This window comes from Lepidochelys olivacea (genome assembly GCF_965140295.1).
Source record: "Lepidochelys olivacea isolate rLepOli2 genome assembly, chromosome: 21".
NCBI lineage: Eukaryota > Metazoa > Chordata > Testudines > Cheloniidae > Lepidochelys > Lepidochelys olivacea.
The window spans coordinates 10,308,121-10,328,780 of record NC_140431.1 but is presented as its reverse complement, the minus strand read 5'-3'; the positions used below and the strand labels follow the sequence as shown (position 1 = coordinate 10,328,780).

Below are 20,660 nucleotides of genomic sequence, written 5' to 3'. Positions count from 1 at the left end.
TGGAGAGAATGGGAGAAAACTTAAGCCATTTGCTGAGAGAAAAAAGATTGAATGCATTCGCTTCAGAGAGGAATGGAGAGGGAGGGAGAGAGGAGGCAAGATTGAGAGACAGTTGGACGAGAGAGGAGAAATGTTCTTTAATTTTTATTCTCTTAACCTCAGTCCATTTTTATTTTTATGCAAAGAGCCATGTAAAAGTGGCAGGAAGGAGGCTGCGCAACCCTGTCTAGGGTTCAGTCTGTCTTAGGTGCTTATCCGGCCTCTGCCACCATAGTGTAATCTGAGCCCCTCACAATCTTTTACGTATTTATCCTCACAACTGCCCTGGGCAGGGCAGGGCTATTACCCCATTGTACAAATGGGGAACTGAGGCACAGAGGCGCTAAGTGACTTGCCCAGGGTCACATGGGGTGGGGGTGGGGGTCTGTGGCAGAGCAGGGAATTGAACCTAGGTCTCGGTGTGCCTTGGCTACACAGGAAAGCTTTAATGGTTCTACTGATGTAGTGATACCCCTGTGAACACTTAGTCTGGTCTCAATGGATTTTTTCTGTTTAGCATAACCCCTTTTCCGAGCCGCATCTGCTACACCAAAGACAGGCACTTTTATACTGGAATAAGAGTGTCCAAATGGGGGATTATACTGGTATAACTATATAAGTTTAAATTTACATCCCTTTTTTTTTCCTCATGTAGACAAGGCCTAAGTTATGGCTTTGACACACCTTGCAGGAATTAATCTATTGCTTTTCCTATGCTAGAGGAACACAGGAATTACCACATTGGAGCAGACCACCTAGTCTAGTATCCTGTCTCCAACGGTAGCCAGCAAAAAGCTGCCTCAGGGAAAGGAGCAAGAGCTCCCAGGGGAAGTTTCTTCCTGACCCCCAATAGTTGGAGCCTGTTTCGCTGTTAACCTGCTAGAGGTCTAACTGGTAGGTTTCGATTGCTCCCCAAGCTCTTGGTTGTTTTTCATCTGTCACTGTTAGAACTCTGGATATTCTCATGATCCATGTAAACATCCAGTCTTTGTATGCTGGTAGGTTTTTGCCCCCCTTTCCCCCCCCATTATCTTGTGGCAATGAGTCCCACAGGTTGATTATGCATCATGTGGGAAAATCTCTCCTATCTTTTCATCGGGTTTAAATTGGGTACTTAAGTAGCCTTTGTTTCCTCTAGCACGACTGTGGAAGAGCCCTTTCTCCCTGTCCGTGTACACAATCTCTCCAATTGGTTAACAACCGTGCTAAATGCACTGGGGTATTCTTAGGGCTCAGTATCAACTCACACTCCGTCTCAGTATCCACCTCTGTCCTTTTTAGCAACAGAATAGAAAGTGGTCCTGAGTGCAGTAGCACAGCTCATGTAAATGGTTTTCCTGCTGCTATCCCACATTGCCCTGGTTCACGGCTGAGGAGGCTTGTGTGGTTTCTTTTCTGATCTTCCGTGCGCTGGAGAGAACTGGGCACTTTCCAGTACAAACAGTGTTGCACGTGCCTGGCCCCTCTGTGGTGACCAGCTTCTATTGGCATTGGGCTGTGATCTGACCTAGACAAGGACCATTGTTAGTAGCCACTCTTCTTCTGGGAGCAGGGTTGCATCAAATAAATCTGATCCCTTGCAAAGTCATGGGCTCCAGTCCATGGAGAGACCCAGATTCCAGTTTTGTGACGTCTTCTCCTTCTGCCTGCCCCAAACTCCTACACCATGCATGCTGTGTGTGTGTGTGGGGGGGGAGTGATAGGGGGGGAATGGGGTGTTGAATCTGTAGCATTGGGCTTTGCAGTGCATGCATGTGTCCCAGTGTGCCTGTTATGGCTGTCTAAAACAGGGCTGTAGTCCCAGCATATGAGGAGGAATAGGCATGTGACCTACGGGAAGCCAAATGTAAGGCTTCCTGCTTCTTAGGCAGGGGCAGCAGCCAGGAGAGGCCCAAGGCTCAGAGAAACTCTGGGTGTTTCATGTACTGCATGGTGGAAAATAACATGGGAGGACTCCATGTTTGTAAAATGAAACTGTCTCTTTAAGAGAACTGTTTAGAGATGCTGCAGTTGTAACAGCATTCTAGCCATGTGCACACAGACTGACTTCCCCGGTATCTTCTCCAAACTCATTCTTCCTACAACCTGTACTTCTCTCTTCAAATTCTGTGCAGAATTGATACACCAGAGGTATGGGGTCAGGGGATCTCTCCATAATAGCCAGCAAGGGCTATAATAGAGTGTCCTCTCCCCTCCCAGCTGGGAAAGGCTTGAGTGGTTAGTGTCTGGTATCAGAGTTTATTTGGCATCTTGTTAGCTGACAATAAAAAGTGAGCCCCAGGCATGGGGACTTGATGTGCCTTGTAGTTTGAAGTTTCATAGCAGCTTACACTTAAAATGTAGGGGTTTACAGTGGGGGAGAGAAAAAAGGGGGCAGGCAAGCCCCCTGTATCTAGAGTCAATGGGACAAAACCAGGGTCCTCCTATGAGGATCAGATTGCGTGACTGAGGCCTGAGCAGAAAACTAACATTTCCGGGTGGTGAAATGACGCTGAATTTTGTGGGAGGTCTCCCCTTTGAATTTTTGTGTGATTCTAATCACCCTCCCCTCCCCCATGATCTTGGAGCCTGGGGGATTTTTAACGGTCAGACTATGCAAAGATCGGACAAATGTCCCTTGTGCTGGAGAGCATCCTGCAGAGAGAGTTGCTGGTAAAGGAGCCTTGTGGGCTGGTGCTAAAGTCAGCTCAATCAGTCAGGATGCGTGAGCAGCTTGTGGTGGTAAAGGGGTTGTTTATGCAGCTGCAAGAATTTTGTGTAAGAAGAAATTGACTGAAAATAAAACGGGAAAAGGAAACGTGCGGGAGGAAAATAGAGAGAGAAAAGAAAAGCTTCTAAATGGAACCGTAAAACCAATAAACAAAGCCTAATTATTGTACAGCTAAAAGCGAGATCTTAAGGAGGCAACTTCCTCCTTTTGTTCCGGGGAGAGTCTTTTGTGGTGCCTTAATTAAAAACAAGTGTTTTATTTGCAGTGGAATCTGAACGCTTAAGCTTAAGCATGCACTTTGCTGGATTGGGGCCCCCAAGAGAACATGAGCAGGATGTCAGCTGTTCCTTCCATGCTCTGCTGTCTCATGGAGGCTTCTCTTCCTCCAGGTATCCGCCTTGATCATAGCTAGCAAGGGGGGGATGCGGAACAGAGCTCCCCACCTGAACTAATTTCAAACCCTTGCTGAATTCTCCCCTTCTCTGACAGCCAGTACCCCTGTCCCCCCATGGCTGATGGACAGGTGTGGTAGCTTAGCTTGGATACGCTCGCTAAGCAAGCTGGCCTCTTGTTTTGTATGCACGGTACCTAAGGAATCTTTATTGATCTCGGAAATGTGGCTACAGCACCATGTTTCCTCGAGGCCCGAAGGCAATCCCTGGGTGACCCGTTAAGGGTGGGTCGCATCCCGGGAAAGGAGGAGTGCATGCGAGTGACAAGTGGGGCTTAGCATTGAGTCGAGGCATTATTTGTTTGGCTCCAGGGCATATGCCGTCCCAGATGTGGTTGCTGCTGCAGTGGTATTTCATCAGAATTAAATTGTTTGTGAATTACGCTTGCTGCTGCTTTCCGGGCCGAGCCAAAGCTGTTGGAGATAATTGCAGCGAGGCCCAAGATGGGCTTTCTCCATAGGGGCCCCCTCTGAGGCAGGCTGAGAAGGGTAAATGCCCCCACACAAGGCTGTAACAGGAGCAGGTTCTTTGCACTCAGAATATGTCCACGGCATGGCTGTGGCTGGCCCAGGTCAGCTGACCCTGGCTTGGGCTGCAGGGCTATAAAATCGACGTGTAGATGGTCAGGCTTGGGCTGGAACCCAGGCTCCGGGACCCCGTGAGGGCCTGAGCCCAAACATCTGCACTGCAATTTTTAGCTCCGCAGCCTGATCCCTGGGAGCCCGGGTCAGCTGACGATCTGCGATTCGGTGCCTTGGGGGTTGTATGGCAGTGTAGACGTACCCTGAAAGGATGGGCTCTGAGCTCAGCTGTCTCTCTCTTGAACGCTCACTTTCTATCCAAGCCATTGCAAACACGAATGAGTCAAACCTCCAAGCCTCGAGGGGCAGGTTAGTGTCAATGTCCCCATTGCGCAGATGGGGACCCCAGAATAGACCCTCTGTCAAAGGGCCTGCAGCTCTTAATTGCTGACTTCACTGGGACTGCTTCCATGAGCACAGAGTGGTTGGCGACCTGCACCAAATCACACGGAGAGGCTGTGGCAGAGAGGAACAGAACCCAGGAGTCCTGCTTCCTAGGCCTGTGCTTGCAAAGTCATAATTTCTCTGTGCCCCTGACCGTCTCTGATGTGGAGAAGTCAGGAAGGCATCCCTCTCCGGTTGGTCCAGACTGGATACACTCAGTCAGATGCATTGTGGCAGCGGATCACCATCTTCTCAAGGAGCAGGCACTGGCCGCCACTGGGAGCAGTATCCCAGGTTTGAGGGATCTTGTATCCCTAATGCTCCCTCTGTTCTAGCTGGGGATGCGGGAACCGGATGCAGTAAAATAACTGGTCTGGCTGTGAGAGTTTAATTCCCTTCCCCATCACTTCCTGCTCTGCACTGCCTGGACTAACTTAACTCATAGCAAGAAAGCACCAGTAAGAGTCTCCGACTGGGAGATCTCTGTCCCACTTCTGTCTGCCTCAGCAGTCTAGACAGTTCAGATCCAACTTAGGGGTGCTTCTGTTGAGATCATTATACCTCCCCCATCACAGCATCACTGAGGGTATGTCTAGGCAGCAACTGGAGGCGTGTGCTTGCAGCCTGCGTACGCATAACCCAGCTAGCTTGAATCAACTTAGCTCAGGTACGAGAACAGCGATGCTACAGCGCAGACTAGCCGCCCAAGTAATTCCCCAGTGGCCTAGGGCTAGGAGAGCTCACACTGAAGCCTGCCGTGGCATCACTGTTAGCTAGCTAGACAAAGGTGAGCTAGCTCTCGTGCGAGCTGCAGTCACAGCAGGGGAGACATACCCAGTACTGTTCCCATTGCATGTGGATCCAATCTCTCACTGTCGTATTGCACTCTGTTAGAATGCTTCCTCTGTTATCACTTTGTCTCAAAAGGCCACTCTTGTACCTTGGACCCTGTTCCAGTCCGTCAGTGTAGAACTTACTCGACTTAGTCGTGTCCACCAAACTCACCACCACGGTGTCTGTGGGCCCTTATGAGAGGCCGTCTTTAGACAGTGCTCAGCCCACTTGGCTGGCATTTTATGGGGATTGGCAGCAAGGAGAAGGGGCCAAGCCTTCTCCCAAATGAGGTTCGCCCCAAACCATGCCTGTTCTTGACGTGTTGTGGGATGTTTGACACACTCTCGTGTGTCCAGATGTCGTCATCATCAAGTGTGCTGCTCTGGAAACCAAACAGAAGAGTCAACAGATTCCAGGTAGAATTGCCCCCTTGATTCAGGGCTGGGTGAGTGCGTGCACACCCCCTTTGATTTGAAGGAAAGCACCTGTCCCCTGCAGCCAGATTGCATCCGATGCGGCTGCATTCACTTCTGAGGAGCTGGATGAATTTGGCATTTTAATACATGGCCTTGTTGTCTTTCATCTCCTCCTTCCTTATTTCATTTAGAGGTACTGTTGCAAGCTCCTTTGATGGCAGAGCTAACACCCTCTGGAGGTTACTCCAGTCACGTTTTTCCTTTAGGCCCATCTGTCCTGCTGTATGTTGTTCCACTCTATGAAAATACAACTCCCAGCCCACCCCTGCTCTTGCATCAAAACTGTGAAGTTTGCCCCTTCCCTGCAACAGGACCAAAGAACAGAGATGGCCCTATGTGGCATTGTCCCTGTCCCAAAATCAATCACTGCTCTGTTCTTCTTTCCTTGGGTCAGAACCCAGCTCAGCCATTACTCAAGATTTACTCCATTCTAGTGCAAGCAAAATTCCCGCTGAAGCCAATAGGAGCTTGAATGAGTAAGGTTGGAGTAAAACCTCCTGGAAGGATGTCAGGATTTTGGCCCTTTGTACAATTCCCTACTTCAAAAGGGTTTCCCTATTTCTGCTCAGTGGGGCAGAGGGCATAGCATGAGATCCAAATCTGCTCTGAACCCACCTACAATAATGAGTCCTTATGGGGCCTGATTCAGATTTCACTCCATTGACTTCACCTACCCCTGATTTACATTAATGGTTATGCTGGTCAATGTTTCATTGGAAATTTTTTTTCATGGAAAAATAGCTTGTTTCATAGATACTGAGGTCAGAAGGGACTATTATGATCATTTAGTCCGACCTCCTGCACAACGCAGGCCACAGAATCTCACCCACCCACCCCTGTAACAAACCCCTAACCTATGTCTGATCTATTGAAGTCCTCAAATTGTGTTTTAAAGACTTCAAGAAGCAGAGAATCCTCCAGCAAGTCAGCAATTAAGAGCTGCAGGCCCTTTGACAGAGGGTCTATTCTGGGGTCCCCATCTGCGCAATGGGGACATTGACACTATCCTGCCCCTCGAAGAAGGGGGCTTGGAGGTTTGACTCATTCGTGTTTGCAATGGCTTGGATAGAAAGTGAGCATTCGAGAGAGACAGCTGAGCTCAGAGCCCATCCTTTCAGGGTACGTCTACACTGCCATACAACCTCCAAGGCACCGAATCGCAGATGGTGGGTCAGCTAACTCGGGCTCCCAGGGATCAGGCTGCGGGGTTAAAAATTGCAGTGCAGATGTTTGGGCTCAGGTTCCAGCCCAAGCCTGACCATCTACACGTCGATTTTATAGCCCTGCAGCCCAAGCCAGGGTCAGCTGATCTGGGCCAGCCACAGCCATGCCGTGGACGTATTCTGAGTGCAAAGAACCTGCTCCTGTTACAGCCATGCTACAGAGGAAGGCAAAAAACCTCCAGGGCTTCTTCCAATCTGCCCTGGAGGAAAATTGCTTCCCGACCCCAAATATGGCGATCAGCTAAACCCTGAGCATATTCATCAACATGGAAAATCCCCCTGGAAATGGACGATTTCAGCCGAAATATTTTTGGGTAGTTTTAGTTGAAAAAACAAACCCTGAAACACTTTAGGTTTTCAGGAGTTGAAAATTTGTGGCTGAAAACCCCTTGCATTTGGAACTGGATTCCATTCGGAATCCTGGCTAGTACAAGGCACATGGCTGCCTTTCGTGGCCGCAGCCTGAAACATGAACCTTGTGGGTTTTTTTTTTTTTCTTGCTGGAGGAAGGAGCCCCGCCAAGCTTACAGTGAACACACATGGGGTAGTGCTGTCAGGTGTGCCGTGCAATCGACAATGCAAATTTACAGCACTTACCCCTCAGCAGCTTCTCCCTTCTTCCCATACCCAAACTACCTATGCGGCTTCATTAAAACACACCACTGCCCCAAGTTCTGTCTGAGCCATATGGGTGGAATCCTGTAGTCCTCACACAGGCAGAACTCCCATTGACATCCATGTATGTGTATATTTGCGATGCGGGGGGCCCAGACAGCTGCCTGCATCCAAACCACCCCCGTGCGAAGTCCGGAGCTGAGAAGGAGCACGGAGAAATGCACCAGTCACTGGGCCTGGAAGCAGAATTGTCTCTAAATGGGGAATTTGGCACTGCAAAGGCCCAATCCTGCGACACACTGAGTGCCACCCGATGCCTATATCGAGGACAGCTGCGACTGAAGGTGCGCCACGTGTTGCAGGATCGGGGCCCTACTTGGCCCAGTAAGGAAGGGCAACAAAAATGGGAAGCTGAAAGGGAAGAGGCCTCTCTGTCCTTGGGGCCAGATCCGTTGCTGGTGTGAATTGGCCTTGCTGCATTAAGTGGAGTGGAGGCTAATGCTGGTTTATACCGGCTGGGGATGTGACACCTGTATTTTATAGGAAAGCCCACAGGATTAAACCTCCATTGTTCTGGTTACATTTTGTTATCCCTCCCGCCCTCTCCTGCTCCTTCAGCCAATGGAGGGCATCCGGGCTATCTCCTGTATCAGATCCATGCACCGCCTAATCAGCCTCCCCCAAAGCAATTAAATGGGCGAACCACCCCCCCCACCCTAAAATGCACCTGCCATCAACTCAGCTTTCCTGAGAGTGACTTATTCTCGGACACAAGCAGCAGGAAACACAGGAGACACTCAGAGCTTTTAGGAAACATTTGGGCTGCTAATGATGCTGAGCAGCAGCCTGATCTATTAGGCAGTGGAATGGTCTCCTAAGGGAGGGCCTTTTATAGTCGGCTTGGAGAACAGACTGCAGGGAATGATCCTGCACTCACAAGGAGGTAGCTCTATCCCAATGCTAATGTCTATGGCTAATTTGGCAACCGTCACTCACGTTGAACAGTGCTTACTTGCCCTGAGCTCAGTGGCTCTCTTTGCATGAGTAGTGATGGGGTTGGGGCTGTTTCTGTACCGGTCCCAGGGTCCATTAGTGCAGCCTTGAGGCTGCTCTAAAGTACTCTAGCTGGTAATGGCTCTTAAGGGCTTGTGCACGGGCTGGGGAATGCTGGAGCACAGTCATTTCTGGCCATGCCCCTTTGCGCTCCTCCTCTGTGCCTGCTATGCACCATGGGGGAAGAGGATGGGGTCTGGCGCCTGTGCAAGCTGGCTTGCCTCCCCCACCCTACACTTTTATTGGAGAAAATCCTTGTCTGTGGAGATGTGTCCAAGTTATGGCCCATGTTTTGCCACTGAAGCAGCGCAAAGGGGCTATCTCGAGGTAGAGGATCCAGCCCGTAGTGAAAAAGGGATGCAGAGTCGGGCAGGATTTGTGAAGATTGGGGAACAGCAGTGGGTAATTACTGAGTGTGAGATGTATCCAGGGGGCTTGGAGGGGATGCTGTGGGGGCAATGGAAATGTTAAAACGCTCCCTTGCCGTGACACCTACAGAAAGCTTGACTTTGGTTAGGCTGCTGGTGTGTAGAGACCACTGCCCCGTGTGCTGCCCACTACTGTGTCCTTGTACTCCCTTGCCTCGCTGTATCCATCTGTAGTTTGTTGTCTCCGACTGGAAGCTCTTTGGAGCAAGAGCCGTGTGTTTGTACTGCACCTAGCACAGAGGAGCCCTGGTGCATGACTGGAGCGCCTAGACTCTCCTGCAATGCAAATAACGGAGCCACAGCCTGAAGAACAGAGGAATCCAAGTGGAAACAGGGGCATGAAAAATGCACTAACCCTCTCCTCTAACAAATACGACCTGCCAAAGGATAAGGCCCGAGAGTCCGTTCAACCCTTCCCTTTCAGCATGTTTCCTGGTTTCGGCCGGGTGTGGCCGGGGAATTTGGTAGGAAGTGCGAAGTGTTGGGAAATGTTAAGTGGCTTATGAGTACTTTGATTATTTTAAATGGCTTAAGTGCCTTTCTGAGACAGTTGTCAGGCAGCCCGGTAAGTGACACAGATGCAAAATCAGTTACGAAGTACAGCAAGCTCATTTCAAGAAAACTGGATTCCCTTCCTTTCTTCCACCCTCCGATTTTGTGATTTGGGAATTCTCAGCCAGACGGGAGGGATTCTTGGAGCTAGCGTTTATCAGCCAATTCTTGAGCTGTGTTGGGAATTTGCCCTCTTCCAATCAGTGCCAGGAATGGGGAAAAATTGCACAGTTGCAAATGGCAGCTTTGTTTGTATGCGTGTGGGGTTTGCATTGGTACAGCTATAAAATCCCAGAAGGAAGAGAGATTCCATAGCAAGCTAATCTAGCAACAGCACCAAGGAATTTCCCTTACAGTTGTTCGATCCAGATCCTCGTCCGAGCCATCTTTGCACTCCCCAGATCCTGGATCAGCTATGAGCCAAGCTACTTTCCTGATGTAACTTCCCCAAGTGGTGATTCAGACAACTGGGGATTGCTGTGGTACAAGAAACCTGAAACACACCCTATGTTTCCTGTTCCTATGGCCAGGCCTCTTGAACAGACCACAAGGAAGGGTAAGGGAGGTAGGAACCGCTACATCAGCTCTAGACCACGGGGAGGTCTGGTTGGGTTGGCTTTGCAGCTGCTTTCTCCCAGTGGCACCGCAGGAAGTGGCCCAAATGCACAGGAGAATTCTGGTCCTTGGTTTCTAATTGCTGTTTTTAAATGTTTGGGGGTGCATTTGAGATCTTATCAGAATGGGAGACTCGGCCAAGCTCGGTGCAGGCTGTTTTCACACAGCTCTGTCAGTCCACCTCCTTTATGAGCTAGTTCCACCCGCGTTCCGGTTCTGAGCCCCTCTCCCCTGCCTGTCACCTTCACTATTCCAGTCCCAGGTCCCCTCATGCTTAGCTAATGCACCAGGGTCATGAAATACAAACCTCTCTGCTGTCCCAGTCCTGGGAGGCCCACGAGCTCTTCTGATGCATTTCATTCCTGATCTGCAGTAATCCCAGTTCTGCTAGTCCAGGGGGCCCATAGCTCTGCCATGGGTGTTTGTATTACCATAGTGGGTAGGAACCTGAGTCGTGGACCTGGATCCTTCTGTGCTAGGCACTATACCAACCCAGATGAGAGAGACTTTCCCTGCCATTGTTCATCATCCATAAACCATGAGCCCAGGGCTCTCCTGGCACTCTGCTAATTCAGAGCTGCCTAACTGGTAAGTCGGTCTTGCCTGTCACTTAAATGCGGAGGACAGGTGGGAGGCATTGTCACTAGCTCTAGCTTGCAGGAGCAAACACCATTTCTACGCATCCTGCCAGCACTTTCAATATTTGATGAGCGGTTTTTAGCTGCTGTTCAGAGTGTGTTTTGTCATTCTGTGTCTATATGAATAAATAAAGTGCCCTTTATTAGATGCCATGGGCTAATTAAAGCTGTACATCAGCAGAAAAGCTTTCAGATGTGGAGCCTCTTCTGCATGCTGGTTTGATCAGTGCTGATGGTTTGGTATGCAAGAAAATTTCGTAGGATTAGAGAGCTTGCAGTCTCCTGTCTCATCTGTTGCTTGCTCACTGTTGCTTCCGCAATGCACGCTCCCCCTCCAGCCAGCTCTCACGATCTTCCATGCTCATCTCCCTTATCAAAAACACCTCCTTTCCTCAAGTCGTCTTGCTTGACACCCTCAAATGCCCCCACCTCATCACACTATCCCAATCCCAACAGTGGCGCTGTCAAACAAGGAAATTCCCATGCCGAAAACACTCTTAGCGGAAGGGTCTGGTTGCATGCGTGCCCTTCCGCCACACATGGGAAAAATCTAGGAAGTGAGGAGCAGTGCTGTGGTCTCTGGCTGCTGCCATTGGTACGTGCAAATGGGGCAGGGATATGGTTGGGGGCCGGGGGGATGAGGCATTAGTGGGAGTGCTGCTGTTTGCAAACAGGGCTGCCATGGTTCATAGCGGCACTGGGCTAAAAAGTCTGGATGGGGAGCAGGGGCCACTGATCCTGCTTCAATGAGAGCAGTGCAGCCTGTATGCCAGGCCTCTGTGTCCCAGCAGGGGTGAGGCCTCAGATGGGAACACACTAAGCTCCTTGTTGGGATGATGAACCACGCTCTGCCTGGGTCTCCTCAGCCAGGCCCGAGGAGAGGAAGGGTGATCTTGTGGGTCAGGCACTAGACTCATACTAAGACGACCTAGGTTCTGCTCCCAGCTGTTCTACTGATTTACTATGTGACCATGCCTAAGCGAACACCTACGCTGCAATAAAAGACCTGCAGCTCGGCCACAGCTGTTTAGGTGGATTTTTCAAGTGGGGCACCTATCCTCTATTTAAATCAATGGGAGTTAGGCACCTAACCCGCTTTGGGACTTTGGTAAAATCCCACTAGGTGCCTATCTATGTCTTTGTCTCTCTGGCCGTTCATCTCTGTGCTTCAGTCATCAATCTGCAAAAGGGAGATAACGATTCCGTTTTGTGTCTTGCATCTGTAAGGGGTTCAGAAAAGGGAACGTCTTATTGTGGATATGGACAGCACCTTGCACAATGGGACCCTGATCTCAGTGGGGGCCTCTTGGTGCTACTGTAATATACATACCAAAGTCCCCTCTCTCTCGTGCTTTTATGGGAGCAGATGTGCAAGGGGTTTGGGCCTGCTCCCTGTCAGGGGGGCCATGATGCCCAGTGCTTGCCCTTGTGTACCTGTGCCCAGGCGTAACCTTTGAGGATACTTAGCTGGGAGGGCGACTATCCTTTTGCCTCATAGAATATCAGGGTTGGAAGGAACTTCAGGAGGTCATCTAGTCCAACCCCCTGCTCAAAGCAGGACCAATCCCCAATTTTTGCCCCAGATCCCAAATGGCCCCCTCAAGGGTTGAACTCACAACCCTGGTTTTAGCAGGCTAATGCTCAAACCACTGAGCTATCCCTCCCCCTTATGATGTGGATCAAGGCCAAGCTCTCTAGTGTAGGTTTGTAGCTTTTCTCCTATAATTTTTATTATTCAAGCTGTAAGATGCTGCCCTCTGCAAAAGGAAGGCAAGAGCGATTCCCATTTTCCTCTGGTGTCCACCGCTGTGAATGTCGCCCAGCCCTGAACTGGAACAGTGCTGGTTGTTTCGAAGAACCCACAGCTCAGGAGGTGCTGTCCACTGTTCTGAAATAGCTTGCTTGCATTCCTGCCCCTGCCATTGCCGGGAGGCACAGAGATCAGCAGGCAGGCTGTCAGCCGGACTGGAAATGGGCACACATCCCTTGATGTCCAGGACGCTCTTGCGGGGGGAGAACGTGTGTCTTAGGAAAACAGGTTAGACAAATAGATGCTTTTGATGTTTTAATTGAAGCCTAGAGGGAGCCGCTGTCTTTAGTGTGCTAACAATGTATGGAATAAATAATTCAGCTAAAGGAGGATTTGCTGGCTGCCTGCGTTCATGGGAGTATGTGCGTGCACACTTTTGCTGGAAGATTTTGTTCAGGGGTAGAAGTCTAGTCTGAGGTGCAGCATGGTCCGGTGGCTAGGACACTGGCCGCAGACCCAGGAGCCCTGCATTCTATCTCTGATTCGGCACTTCCCCTCTTTGTGCCTCAGTTTCCCCCCCCCAACTTTTGTCTGCTGTGTCTGTGTGGAGTGCAAACTCTGGAAGGGCTGTGTCTCATTATGTGCACTTACAGCGCCTAGTGCGATGGGGCCCTGACCTCCGCTGGTGCTGCTGTAACACAAATAAGTAATAAGAGTTAGGGCCAGAGGCCGAGCTTTGGGTAGGATGTAGACCAGGGGTCGGCAACCTTTCAGAAGCGGTGTCCCGAGTCTTCATTTATTCACTCTAATGTAAGGTTTTGCTTGCCAGTAACACATTTTAACGTTTTTAGAAGGTCTTTCTATAAGTCTATAATATATAACTAAACTATTTGTATGTAAAGTAAATAAAGTTTTTAAAATGTTTAAGAAGCTCATTTAAAATTAATGAAATAAATGGAAATGCAGAGCCCCTCGGACCGGTGGCCAGGACCCAGGCAGCGTGAGTGCCACTGAAAATCAGCTCACGTGCTGCCTTTGGCACGCATGCCATAGGTTCCCTACCCCTAATGTAGACAGACTCTGGTTAATCATACAAGGAGGGGTTAGGAATGGAATGACAGAAGGTTCCCTGTAACCAGCACCTTCCACTTTGCTACTAGGAAAAACTGCATGAGACAAAAGCAGTTTGGTTCTCCGTGGTGGCCAGCAGCTGTCCTATATGGGTTCATACTCAGGCTGTTTGTGGTGCTCCCAGTTGGGGGAGTAGCTGTGAACGCCTTCCTCTGCCTTTGTAGTGACTTCTGCTGGCAAAGGCTGGGATTGGCATATCTGGGAGCTTGCTAGCACCTGTGCCCCCACACTGTTCCCTGCAGTGTCCTTCTGGGCGAGGCTGGGAGGGGAGTAGCTGGAAGGTCTCCAAGCCAGCGTTCCTCGGCTAGTCCCTGTGGGCACTCCAGCAGGGAGGGGCTCTGACTGGCAGTGCTTCCAGGCTAGATGGTCTCTTGCTCTGCATGTACGCAGGAAGGGGTCAGGAAGAAATGCACCCCAATGCATAGATTCCAAAGCCCAAAGGGACCATTGTGATCATCTAGTCTGACCTCCTCATAACACAGGCCAGAGACCTGCCCCACAATAATCCCTAGAGCAGCGCTAATAAAAGGGTGTAGCAGGGTCTACTCCTGTACGTAGTCCCTCCTCCTCCTGCTTGCCTGCCTCTGGATGTGGGTATGTGCCTGCAGCCCCTCGCCTGCCTCCAGGCTTGCAATCTTGCTCCGCTGCAGGGGCCTGGAGGAGCCTGCAACAGAGCATCCTTGCTGTTTTCGGTGGGTCTTGTGCGCTGAGCGCAAACCGCGGGAGCGAACTGCCTGCCCGCCCCCTCCGTTGAACACGCTCAGAGGCAGCATTTTAATAAACCCCCATCCTGCCTCCCTTCAGATTCTGTATAGAGAGAGAGAATCCAGCCACACGTTTAGCCTCCCTGAGAACAAGGGAGGGAGGAGAAATAACGTCATTCAAGTCCATGTGTTCTCACTTAGCGGATAAGTAACCTTCATTAAGATGGGAAGGTGGAAATCGGGCAGGGAAAACTGATTAATCTCCAGCTCTCTTCGCACTTGTTAATTTCCTTGTGCTTCACTGGGATTATTAAAACAAATAGCAGCTGCATTCCTCCCCCCAGGCTGCACAAGCAAGCCAGCCTCCGCACGCAGCCCCGCCAAACCTGTTTCCTTGCAACTTTCGTCTTGCTTTTGTTTTCCCCTTCTTCCTCCCAACCAGTTAGTGACAAACGAAATCCACCTGCATGGCTCCAGAAAGCCCACGTTCCCTTTGTGGGAAGCCTTCCATTCTCCTCCCCCCAACTTGAGATCTTGGGGTGCATAATCAGACAAAGAATAAGGGCCTGATTAGCAGGGAAACAAAGCAGATGGCAGCCTGCTTGACGTACCGCTCCGGAGCGTGGGCCACGTGTCTACCGCCTCCGTCGCTGCTGGGTGACCAGGTGTCCTGCTTCTGTGGAACAGAGCCGTCCGGCTACACTGGTTCCATTTCTGCTGTGTCATCCCTTTGTGCCACTCTGCCAGTGCAATGGGTCTGACAGCGTCTGCGTGATCTCCCTAGCAGCCTCTCATATGGGGCTCGCGAGTGACCATGGCTGGTGAAATGGCCATGGGGGCCATAGCCAGTTAGCGTAGTTTAAAGCAGCCCTGAGACTGCTCTAACCTATACTGAAGCCAGCATAGCATCTGCTCCAGAATCAGGAAGAAGCCACAGCCTGTGGCTACTCCTTTCAGCAGATACCAGCTGGCACTGAGAATCTGGCCTGTAGGATTTGCCTGTAGGATCTGGCCTGTAGGATCAATCTATCTAGTTTGATACCTTGCCCGATAGCTGATGTGTCAGCAGAAGACCTTCTCTTGCTCCAGAACGTGCCTTTCCGATTATTATGGGGGTGCCCAGAAATGGCTGGCTGCCCCCTGCAGGTACATCCTGAATCATTGGAAGTGATGGCCCTTAGCTTAGCTCGAATAGCTGCATATGTTAGAACTGGCCATAAAACAATCCTAGCCAGTACTGCCGGGAAGGTTAATAGATCTGCTATCCCTTCTAATGGGGATTCCTTTCAGCACACTCATGAAATATGGATTGGTTTGACGCATGGGAAATTCATCCCTTTGTTCAAAGCTGTTCCTTTTACCTGGCTGGCTTTCTAACACAGCTTCCCCTCCTGGTGTGGTGGGAGGGTACTTTTATGACTGGCTTGTCCCTTTCTCCGTTAGTCATTTAAATAGACCCTCATTTGCACAGCGGGACTTAGTGCTTCCGTGGTGCATTTCATCTTGAAAGCACTTTGCAGCGCCAGGTCCATGTCAGCACAAGCACCAGGGTCCCAGCAGCAGAAAGGCCAAGCTTACAGGGGCCGAAGGCTCCGCCAGTGGGAAACCAAAGCAATCTGGAGAGGAGTGGGCATGGAGGATTCAGTGGCTACCCTGGGCCCTATGGTTGGAATTAAAGCTCCTTTCCGTAGTAGAGAGGTCTTCCCTCCTTGAACCCCCTTCTTGAAACTCTCCTTTGCCCCACCGCCTACAAAAAGATTGGCATTGACTAGGGTGCTGAGACCGTGGCCCATCCTGCCGGCCAATATTGTCTCATTGTTTCCTTGTGCTCCCCCCCGTCTGTCTGTCCCCACTTGTTGTCTCTTGGGGGCAAGGGCCATTTTTCTGCGGTGTTTGTACAGGGCCTGGGAAAATGGGATCCTGGGCCAGGTCTGGGGCTTTTTCAGGGGCACAACCAGAATGTTCCTAAGACAGGGGCCCAGAATGCTCCCACACTGACCTCTTGCCCTGCCACTCCCCCATGCCCAGCAAAGCTGTCTCACATGGTCTCTCTACCCAGACCCATGTTCTTCCTCCTGCGTCTAGCTCCACTCCTGCTCCCCTCCTACTGCCCCACACCTGTCTCTGTTCTTTTCCCCCCACATTACCCCACACCCAGCTCCGTGGTCTCCTCACCCGGCCCTGAGCTCTTACCCAAAGAGGCTGTTAGGCTGCGGAGCAAACCCCCAGCAGATGCCAGGCAGTTCTGGGAACGGCATCTCTCCTTCCCCAGGAAGCACCAAAAGCCCAGATCCAATCCTCCCATTCTGCTGGGACCTGGGGGTTCCTGGCCTGCTGCTCCCCAGGGGCTGGGAGTGCCCTGTGCCCATGGGTGCTGGAAGGATTGCAAAGGTTGGGGGGGGGCCAAGCAGGGGTTGCAGCACCACTCAAATTTGTTCCAGTTGCCCCTCTGTCTTGTCAGCAGGGAAGGGGGTCTGCCATTATACCCCTTCCCTCCCGCCCTGTTGTGCCCCTGGGCTCCGAGGCACTATGGCGATACAAATATGTAATAGAGAACCTGGGGCAGGGAGATGCTGGGAGCATCCCCCCCTCCCCGCCTGGGGATAACCCCCTCTCTGGCTCACCTCCCTGTGCTAGGTTCCATGAATCATCCTATTGATTGTGTTCTGTTCACGTTCTTATCCTGCCTTCATCACCGCCTAGTATCTGAGCCCTCTCCAGTCGTGTATTAAGTGCTGTGACTAATATCTGTCAGATATCTCTCTCTCCCTTTGCTCCTCGATGGGAAAATCATGGGAAGGGTGTCTTGGTTTTAAATATTTGCTTGTGTGTGTTGTTGAAGGAGGGTGCTATGCACTCAGAACTTCCTCACACCTCGTCCTGCGGGGAGATTATGGGTCTCTGAGGCAGGGGGAATTACTATTATTTGTATAATGGTAGCATCTAGGGTCTCTGTCGTGGCCCAGAACCCATTGTACTAGGTACTGTATGGACAGAGAACAAGTCCTTGTGGATCACAACCTAAATATGAGTGAACAGTGTAACCCTGTTGCAAAAAAAAAAAAAAAATGAACATCATTTGGGCATGTATTAGCAAGAGTGTTGTAAGCAAGACACGAGAAGTAATTCTTTCGCTCTACTCCACACTGATTAGGCCTCAACTGGAGTATTGTGTCCAGTTCTGGGCACCACATTTCAGGAAGGATGTGGACAAATTGAAGAAAGTCCAGAGAACAGAAACAAAAATGATTAAAGGTCTAGAAAACATGACCTATGGACTGGACTAGATGACCTATCAAGGTGCCTTCCAGTCCTATGATTCGATGAACAAAAAGATGGCTCCGACCCCAAAGAGCCTACAATCTAAATGACACGAAGCAACACTCCGAAGGCAACAGCAGCAGGATTTGTTGTTGGAGCTGGGATGACATCTTGGAAGCTCCTGGCTGCCAGTCCTATGCTCAGGACACTGGGTTATGCCGCCTCCCTTCATGCTTGGTTGGAAAATGTGTGCTCTAGATACACGGGTGATGTTTACACCCCTCAAAGCTCAGCTGGGCTCCCATCTTTTAGCTTCATTGACTCCATGTCATACTCCTGGTTTAATTTACTTTGCTTTGCATTGGAGCGGTGTTGTTCAGAAAACATGACACACAGTTGCTTTGCTTCTTGGGTCCATCAAGCTCAGCTTCTCCTCTCAGGTTGGGCTCCCAGGCGGGTTTGGGTTCGATTGCAACCCCTTCCCCTGCCAACGTCTGCACACAGAAACAAAAATCCGTTTCCCGGTCTTTTGCTCCTGTGTGCTATAACCAGAGCCCATTCCAGATGGGCATATCCAGTCCATGTCTTGCTTCTAAAGAGAGAGCTGAGGAATTCTTCACCTCTACAGCTCTGGCTCTGGATTTCTGCATAGAGCCCCATGGAAAGGCAGAAGGAAGGGAACTGGATTTCTGTGGCCACCTGGAAGGGACAACAGCACCAGTCCCCCAGAGCTCTTTTGGGTCACTGCTCTTTCAAGGGTGGGCTGGCAGCGGGCAGAGAGCAGCTGTCTAATCTCCCATATTTATATATGGCCTCTGTATTGAGGTGCTGGAATTTAAGCCAGAAAGAAAATGGAGGCATCTTGAAAATGGGAAAAGGGTGTGAAGGCGAACACAAAGCAGAAGAGAAGTCGGAGTCTTTTCCAAGGAAGGGAGAGCTCCAGAGTATGTACAGTATTATCGATGAAATAATAGGCCGGCTGCAATATCCAATTACTTTAGATCTTAATTATCGATTGCACCACAGCAAAAGCCGGTCTCCATACATTAAAACACAGGCTAAATACTGGTGCCTGATGACAGATAGGGAAACTGACAGGCCTCATTGGAAGGCAAAGCAATCGGCACATGTGCTGAGAGCCCCTGAGAGACTGGAGACTTGAAGGGGATGTGTGTGTGGATGGAGTTTTGGTCCTGTTTTCCCTGCATCCTTCTTGATCTATACCTCGCTTGGAGCTTGGTGGATCTGCCATGTTCCTGCCAGTCAATCACCTCACTTCCTTTGCTTTTTGCACCAAGAGATGAGATGAGAGATAGTCCTGGCCTTGAGCGTACTCCAGCCTCTCCAGCTCTCTCTTCCCCAGCTGTGCAGTGGGCAAGCGCCAACAAATGCACAGGGGCTGGAGAGAATTGCTCTTGGCTTCTCATTAATCAGGAAATCCCCCACCCGCCCCTGGCATTTATTTCCCCTTCCACCTTCTGGAGGGTTGAACAGAGGAATGATGAGCTGCTGGGTCAGGTCGGCCTATTGCTGCACGAAGCCTGCCTTCCATCGGGGCTAGTAGCTGCTGCTTTGCAGGAAGATGTAAATACTCCATAGACAGACGATGGAAACTTCAGGTGTTCCTCCTAGGCTACAGGTACTACTGCTGTTGGGAAAGTCCGAGCAGCCTGAGGGCAGCAGCTACCTCTGTCTGTAAAGGAAGGTTTGCTTTATTGGCACAGATTTGATGTTCGCATCAGATACCTACTGACGTGCAGTTTCACGGTCGACACTGTGAGTGTAAGCCAGGGCTAGCAGATGGCCCCATGCCCTGCAGCAGGTGTGCTGGTGGCTCGAGAGATCTTGCAACGGCTACAATTGTTTGTTTCTTTAATAGGTCCCATATAATTCAATGATGCAGTGCAGACTGTCAGGGCCAGAGCCCCACCTGGTGCAAATCGGCACGGGAAATGCGTTGATTTACATGGGCTGAGGATCTGGCCCGCAAAGCTTCACTGGAATGGAGGAAGATAACAAAAGCAGCAGTTTCTGGGGCATATTTAAAAGAATTGGATTAATCAGCTGTATGGAAAAGATGATTTTTTGTTGTTGCTTGCACATCTATTTGCCCACCCTCTCAGCAAGGAGCTCCGGGGTTGGATTTACCCACAACTGATTAAAAAACCCTGTATTGGCTAATGAATTAGCCCAAAGGCACAACTGATTAGTGGGATAGTCATGGGATATAGGAACTTCAGTGCTTCCTCCCCATACTGTGTATGTGTTACACAGCTGCCACGGTCCATTCCAGAGGTGGCTGCTTTTCACTGCTGGGTAGAGCTGGGTGAATTAATTATCTGTGATACTTATACAGCTCCCACATTACCACAGTATCTGGGATCTTCCTATCTTTAACCTATTTATCCTCGCAAGCCCCCTGTGAGACAGGACAGAGCCTTCTCCATTGTGCAGCTGGGGAACTGAGGCATGGAGAGACTGAATGACTTGCCCAAGGTCACACAGACAGTCGGTGGCAGAGCTGGGAATTGATCTTGTGCTGCTCTAACTGCACTCAACACTCCCTAATTGCTTTCAAAACTATCACAGTAGCTTCGGGGGCCAGCTCTTTTCAGAGGCATTGTGAAGCTGCAGAGCGCTCAGCTTTATTGCAGATCAGACCCCAGGTATCTCCCTTTGCACAGGGTGGCTGATGTGATGCATGGGGGTTCTCTCCCCACCGCCTCCTTGGATCTTGGTGGGGGAGCCAGGCCTAGAGGTTAGCAATTTCCCTTTGCTCACGTGCAAGGAATCCGATAAGGGGGGAGGAACAGACTTCTTAGAAGAGCCAGAGGGGGAGATGATAAGCAAAAGACCCTGCAGCTCTCTCCAGGCCCAAGAGAGGGGAGAGAGAGAGAGAGGTGATTAAGCTGCCTGACTCTCCCCCTGGAGAATGGGAAGGGTGGAAGGAGGCGACAGCTTCCTTCCTACCTTGCCTTACGCCCTGCCCATTTGTTTCTTCTTTGGCTTGGCTCCCTTTCCTGGCTTGGCATCCCCCTTTCCTTGGCTGATGTATCACGCTTGACAAGGTTATGGAGTCAGCATGTTAAACCTCGAAAAGTGAGTGTAATTTATTGATCTACATTTCACTTATGAAATAGGACAAGTGCTGATTTGAGAATCTTGTTTCCTCTTTCTCTCTCTCCCATGTGCGCGCTCGCGCTCTCTCTCTCTC

At 50.5% G+C, this 20,660-nt stretch overlaps 1 protein-coding gene across 8 annotated transcripts in view; it reads left to right on the top strand.

The window, feature by feature from the left end:
* GRM4 (glutamate metabotropic receptor 4) overlaps window positions 1-20,660 on the top strand; it is a 205,449-nt gene that overhangs the window by 35,326 nt on the left and 149,463 nt on the right. Inside the window, exon 1 of one of the 8 annotated variants that reach the window (XM_084611527.1) lies at window positions 20,475-20,545. The exons of the other annotated variants lie outside the window; for them this stretch is intronic. The gene's annotated coding sequence lies outside the window, so the exon portion shown is untranslated. Of the gene's footprint in view, window positions 1-20,474; window positions 20,546-20,660 lie in introns of those variants that run through there. 8 annotated transcript variants of the gene reach the window in all.